Genomic DNA, 6000 nt, shown 5'->3' with positions numbered 1-6000 from the left:
TTCACAATCTACATCTAAAAGGTTATAAAGGATTCTGATGCTTAGACATCTATTTATACATCAAATGAAATGTTGTTAAACCCTTTTAAAAAATTCGGCACTGTCAAGCTATAGCTGATCCCGAGATGAATTCGGAAAACAGCCAAACTTTTTCCACTAGATTCGTTGACTGTTTCCATTCCATTGCTATAAACACGCTCCCGATTTCAAACCAACGAAGTTTATGCTTTGGGGACTACCGATGATAAGAGGAGTTGGATTTAGGTTTACTATTCTAATTAAATGAAACTTTCGGGTGCATAGCCCTTCAAACTTCGCTGTCGGAAAACGCAGCATATTTACTATCGGCTTTTCCCTCAATCGAGTCGATCTGGGTTGAATGTTTTTGGTGATGAAACCTGAACTATGTGAAGAGAGTCACAAAACTGTCGTAAAGTTGGACCGGCTGGATCGTGTGGCGCGTGAGGGGCCGAAGGGACAGCATCTGCGAAGGAGACGAGTTGACGTCTTAACTAATGATGGGAGCTAGCTCCTGGACAGCACCTTCCGACAGACTCGAGGGTGTGGAACGCATCGGTTTTTATCGCCCTTCACGCTGGACACTTCCTGGAAAAGCTTTTTCTTCCACCTTCGTTCATAAACTGCTGCTGGCGAATGGTTGATGGAGAAAGTTTGATGCGTATTTTCAATTAAACCAAACGCTATTAAAACGTTCTCTCAAGGGTTGCATCTTTTCGGGAGCTCTGGCGACGCTATTGGCAAGAGCATAGTTTCTGAGAACTTCAGTTCGTTTCTTATTAGAATAAAACTCTTCGAATTTTTTTTTTTACCTCTTCTATCTCAAACAATTGCCTCGAAAGTCATTGTCGATGCATTAACCGTCCCTTTGTACCTTTTTATTTTATTCTGCAGGTAAGTTACGTTACCGGGACCCCGGAGGAGGCGCCTTCATTAATGCTCGAACGTTTAGATTGATTCGCGTTCGCCGATGGGCGTCTTCACCTGAAGATGGGACGTGATCGATACGGTTAGTGCGTCATCGGCTGCCGTTGGCCGTTTCTTGAGGTAAATTATGCTGCGTCGCCGCGATCGGAAACCTTGGCATTGAAATCATTGGCAAGTGGCGGTTGATGAATGGTCCGTCGGCGGTGTGGAGCTCGCAGCAAAACTTGCGTAAGAATGCGTAATTTGAAGCTGGCGGATTGTAGCTTGTGGTCTTCGGCCGTGTTTTTGGGCCTACGAAACCTGAATAATCAATTCGCGATCGTTTCATGCTCCTCCGCGGTGTTCGGTTGCGAATTGCGAAAGAGCAGCATTCGATTTCGAAAAGGTACATACCGAAGTAGGGAATGTTATACTTTTTTGATGTCTGTAAATTGGCAGACTTGGAACAATTGGTACTATTGATTAGAATAGACATTGTTTTTCACGTGGACGGAATTCCGCTTGCTAAGCAATTCGTAGTCGTAGGCAATCAATTCCGTTCACTCATTAAAATAGAAACGTTCACTCTTCATGCTCTTCGGCAGGTTCTGGGGTCATGAAAAATGCAGGAGCGTGTTGCACTATCGATGTTGCAACAGAAATACAGATATTTCACTCCCGGGCTGGCTACATTCTTTCGTGTTGTTAATTTGAACGGCACGGGAACAAAAGTTTTCCCTTTGCCGGGCAGAGCGATGGGGATTGTAATTGATGAATTCTTTCGTTCGCAACTTCGGACGGTTAACAATGAAGCATAAGGCTTGCTGCATTGCAATGTTGTTCAACATTTAGTATTAAGATAAGCCAGAAATGGTAAATTTATCTTACCTTTAGGTTTCTTCATATTACGAAATAGGATTTCAAAACAAATAGTTTTCTCAGACATGTGAACAGATTACGATTCGAACTATTTTTAATTAAATAAAAGCAGTGCGAATAAAATATGGCAAAAACGTTTCAAACATTGAAACACGCCTAACGAATCCATTGGTTCAATTTCGGTTCGGAGTCCTTCACAAAAACCTTCGCCCAAAAATCGAAACACGGAAACAACGTCCCTATCCGAAAAAAACCCTTCCATTTTCGTGGCTGGCGCGCGTACCGTGAACAAAGTTGATGATAAATTTAATGAAATTAAAGGTGAAAATAATGAACGGTACGTGGATTGAAAGCAGAGAGGCAGAAAGCGAACCGTCGCGGTGGCGTAAAAGCGCGTAAGCTCACGTAGCGTGGGTTAGGTTGGGCGTTCTATTTTTTCGCCTTCGTTCGCCGATACCTGGCATTTTATTTCGGGAGCTTTTTTGGTCTTATGCTCCGGGGTTAGTAGCTTCGTAAAGTTCTCGCTCCAAAGAACCGTGCGAACAGAAAGGTGAACGTAGCGGTGTTACGTGGAAACACGATCTCTGCCCGCTGTGCATCGGGAGGGTTGTTTGCGAACCGTGAAAATCGCACTCGTGGAAAAGAGGAGCTGAACAGTTAGAATGTTTGCCCTCGACAGCCGACCGAATCGATGTTTATTTGGCCCTGGGCCCGGGCTCTGGTTTACGTTGTATTGCCAAGCGCTTGCTTGATAAATTGTACGATTCTGTTCGATGAATTTCATCTTAAGACATGATGTTGATGTGATAATGTTTGAACGTACCCATGTTAGCACAAATACGTGGTTTTCTCTGGTCATTGGTTGCACGCTGAAATAATGCTCAATTAAATAATGTTCAATTCTATCGTACGCACTCGATCGAATAATTCGTGCGCGGTTACTCAATGGACCCGTCGTTTCGAATAAATCGACTGCACATTTGATCAGAAACGCGCGATAATCGCGTCACGCCACACCGATTTGAAGCCCGAAACCGCGTTCCAGTTGATATTGGCGGAATTTAATTATGTCGATTCTAATCGGACAAAAAGAACGGACACTCTCTAACATTTCGGATTGCGAAACCGATTTCAACGGTTTTGCAAAGAGTGGAATTCATTTATTTATCCAATTAGCGGACGGGCACCGTTTGCTGGTGTTCTTGGTGGTTAGATTACCGTTCGATTGTCATTTCGATTTCAGGCCACGGATTGAAATGATTACGTCGCATCAATTGCAATGCACCGATGCGCGCATGGCACGAATTAGAGGATGTGGCTCCGACCAAAGTGATGAAATAGGAGACTTTTTATAAAACACGGATTATATTCTTTAACAAATAATTAATATTTCGTGAAGCTCTTCAAATACTCTGCACCACATGCATTGTAGACGTTTCGAAATGATATAACGGCAGAAAAGAAAATCTTTGAGAGGAAACCAAATTGCGTACCACAGCTCCTGGCTTATGCTGATGAGCTTTATCTTGGCGTGTGTTTGGCACGGGCTGTAGTTAATTTTTATCGGCGCCCGGTTTCCACGATAGAACCGGAGAGAATTAAAGCATCGCCTGGCACGGAAGAGGGGGTTCTCATAAAAATTTACTGCGTTTAGATGAGTTTCTCCGAATCGTCGTCGTCGCCGTCGCCCACCGTGCACTTCCTGATGACTTCTCGAGCATCATAATCAAAAATTCCTCAGCCATCATAATCGGGCACGACACGGCCAAAGCACTGGGACACGAGTGGCGTGACGGGGCGACTCCTTTCCGGGCTCCGAGGTTTTATGCACTCGCTGTTCGTTGGCAATCTTTCTTCACAAGCTGCCCATCGGTTTTTATTGAATCCATCAAGCCCCACATAACGTAGATAAAAGTATTTTTAATTTACTCCCAAATTAGTGATGGGGATTTAATGAATATTGACACTGCGTAGCGCAGAAGCGCCGCATAAGCTATCCATGAGTTTGTTTATTAATTTTTTGCATTTAGCATCGTAGTATTCTACCGAACGTACCGAAGCTTAAATGCGTGTTGGGCAATATCCTCGACTTACTAATCAACATCATTGTGTCGTTTGCCGAAAAAATTGATTATTGATTTGAACCCCTCAGGCTGTACTTTTACCGGACCGCTTTCGGGTAATTAGCAGTCGTGTACCGAAAAGGACACCGTCAAGGGAGATGGTCCTTTCACGTAAAATCCGTCGCTATCATCGACTCTAATCAATGGGAATGGGGTTGCGTTGCGAAGCGCTGCGCCGTTTTCGTCGAACGGCACGCTTGTCGCATAAACTTGATAGTTGTTTATTCAATTAGGATGTCTATTGATTTTAATTGGCATCGAGCGGTTCTCGAAGTATTGTTTGGTCCCGGATAAGGAATGCGTTTACATAAATTAATGATTAATACGACTCCGGATGTCGCACGTGCCGGACACTGGTCCCGGATCCGTTTTGGAAGGTACAAAATCATCCTCTAAAATCATTTGAACCAGGGAAGAAAGTTAGCATCTGCAGTTTATTCACAAGGAATCCTGCAACTACATAAATACGAAAGCAATGGCATTGATTTAATCGAACATTGACAAATTATGGTCTAATTTGTGGTGCCATTTTCCGATTGACAACTCATCGATCCGGAAAACAAGCAAAAATCAATACTCGAAGCCATCGGCAAATTTGCGTGGACTACTGCGACGCCTTGGTCCGGGGTACAAATAGCACAGCATACACAGGGCCCAGCCATAGTAGGCTACGCTGGGTTGATTCCGGAGCAAAAGGCACGTTTCGCCCGAGACTAGGCTTAAGCGTCGACCTCTTTTCCTTTCAGGGGGGCTGATATTTATGCTACACATTTTTGGGGTTAGCCATTGGGTCGCTGGCCGCCCGTCCGCTAGTCCTAGTGCCCCGGTATCTAGGATCTAACAGAGCGATCGAAATCTATTTCAAGGTACCGGTGCGCAGTGAAGGGTCTCAAAAATAAACAACTCGCCGTGCGCCAACCGAACCCGGGACCGATATTCTGGTCCGGTTTATTATTTTTTCGGGCAAAAGAGCGAGGAGAAACTCTTGCGATCCGCTCCCTACTCCGGGGTAGCTTGTCCCAGTTCTTCCGCGACGTGCCCTATCCCAATTTGTCCAGCAGCAGCACCCCGCACGGGGGCAAGGGGCCGAACGCTGACCGTCGGACACTCATCACGTATTCACGGGCACAGCTGTAGCCTGCATGTATCCGTTTTTCGGTTCGCTCAATAGCTTCCGGAAGACGCTCGAATCTCGTTCTGTGGTCCGGTCCAGTTTTGGGTCAGTTGAATTTCCGAGTTTTTTTTCCCGGGAAGTGGGAAATATAGAGCTCGGGACGTCCTAGAAACTTTCCCCAATTCCGATCTCAAGAGTGGTCCACGGCGCGAAAGAGAGCACCACCTTCGGTGCGGCTCATTGTGCGCCATTCATATGCAAAGGAGTCACGTCGGTTTCATCAAGTTTGCCGAAAAGCACCGGAAGTGAAACTTTCGATTGGTCTCATTTTGAGCCATTCAATTTTTAGTGTCCGATCCGATTCTGGCGTGGATTCCCGACGCTCCCTCGGTCTTCCATTCTTATATTGTAGAACTTTAGCAATACCCGGCCGAGCGGCTCTCGGCGTAGTAAGCCCGCACCGAAGGGCGGTTAAAGTCCAGTCCCCGGACCCCGGGAGCTGGAGTGAATAAAATTAAATTGGGAATTTAATTCCTTCGGCATGTCGGCCGAAGGGGCTGGCCGAAGCGGGAGATGATTGAAGCGGCGGGGCACCCAGTGGGTCCTACACACCCGTCGGGCGGACGGGCACGGGTAGAAGTGAATTTTTGGTGCAGTAATAAATCTATTCCTTGCCTTGGCATTCCTTGCTGCCGCGCGAACTGGCGTAACGGCCAAATACCGCACGACTGCAAATCCGATGTCTCTGGTGTGTGGAGCGGTTGCGGTTTTAACCTCAAACATCCATGCAGCCCCACTAGAACTGGCTGGCCTAGCACACCACACCTGTGACAGTCCGCAATAGACTTCGGTCGGGGCCGCTTCGTTTTTTTGTCGCTACCAAGTCTAGAGGTTCGCTACCCGTTCTTGGTGTCGTCCTTCCATCGACGGTGTCGGAATATATTGCCCTGCGGAGAGGAC

The sequence above is a fragment of the Anopheles cruzii genome, chromosome 3 (genome assembly GCF_943734635.1).
Source record: "Anopheles cruzii chromosome 3, idAnoCruzAS_RS32_06, whole genome shotgun sequence".
NCBI lineage: Eukaryota > Metazoa > Arthropoda > Insecta > Diptera > Culicidae > Anopheles > Anopheles cruzii.
Note: the sequence above shows the minus strand (reverse complement) of the source record.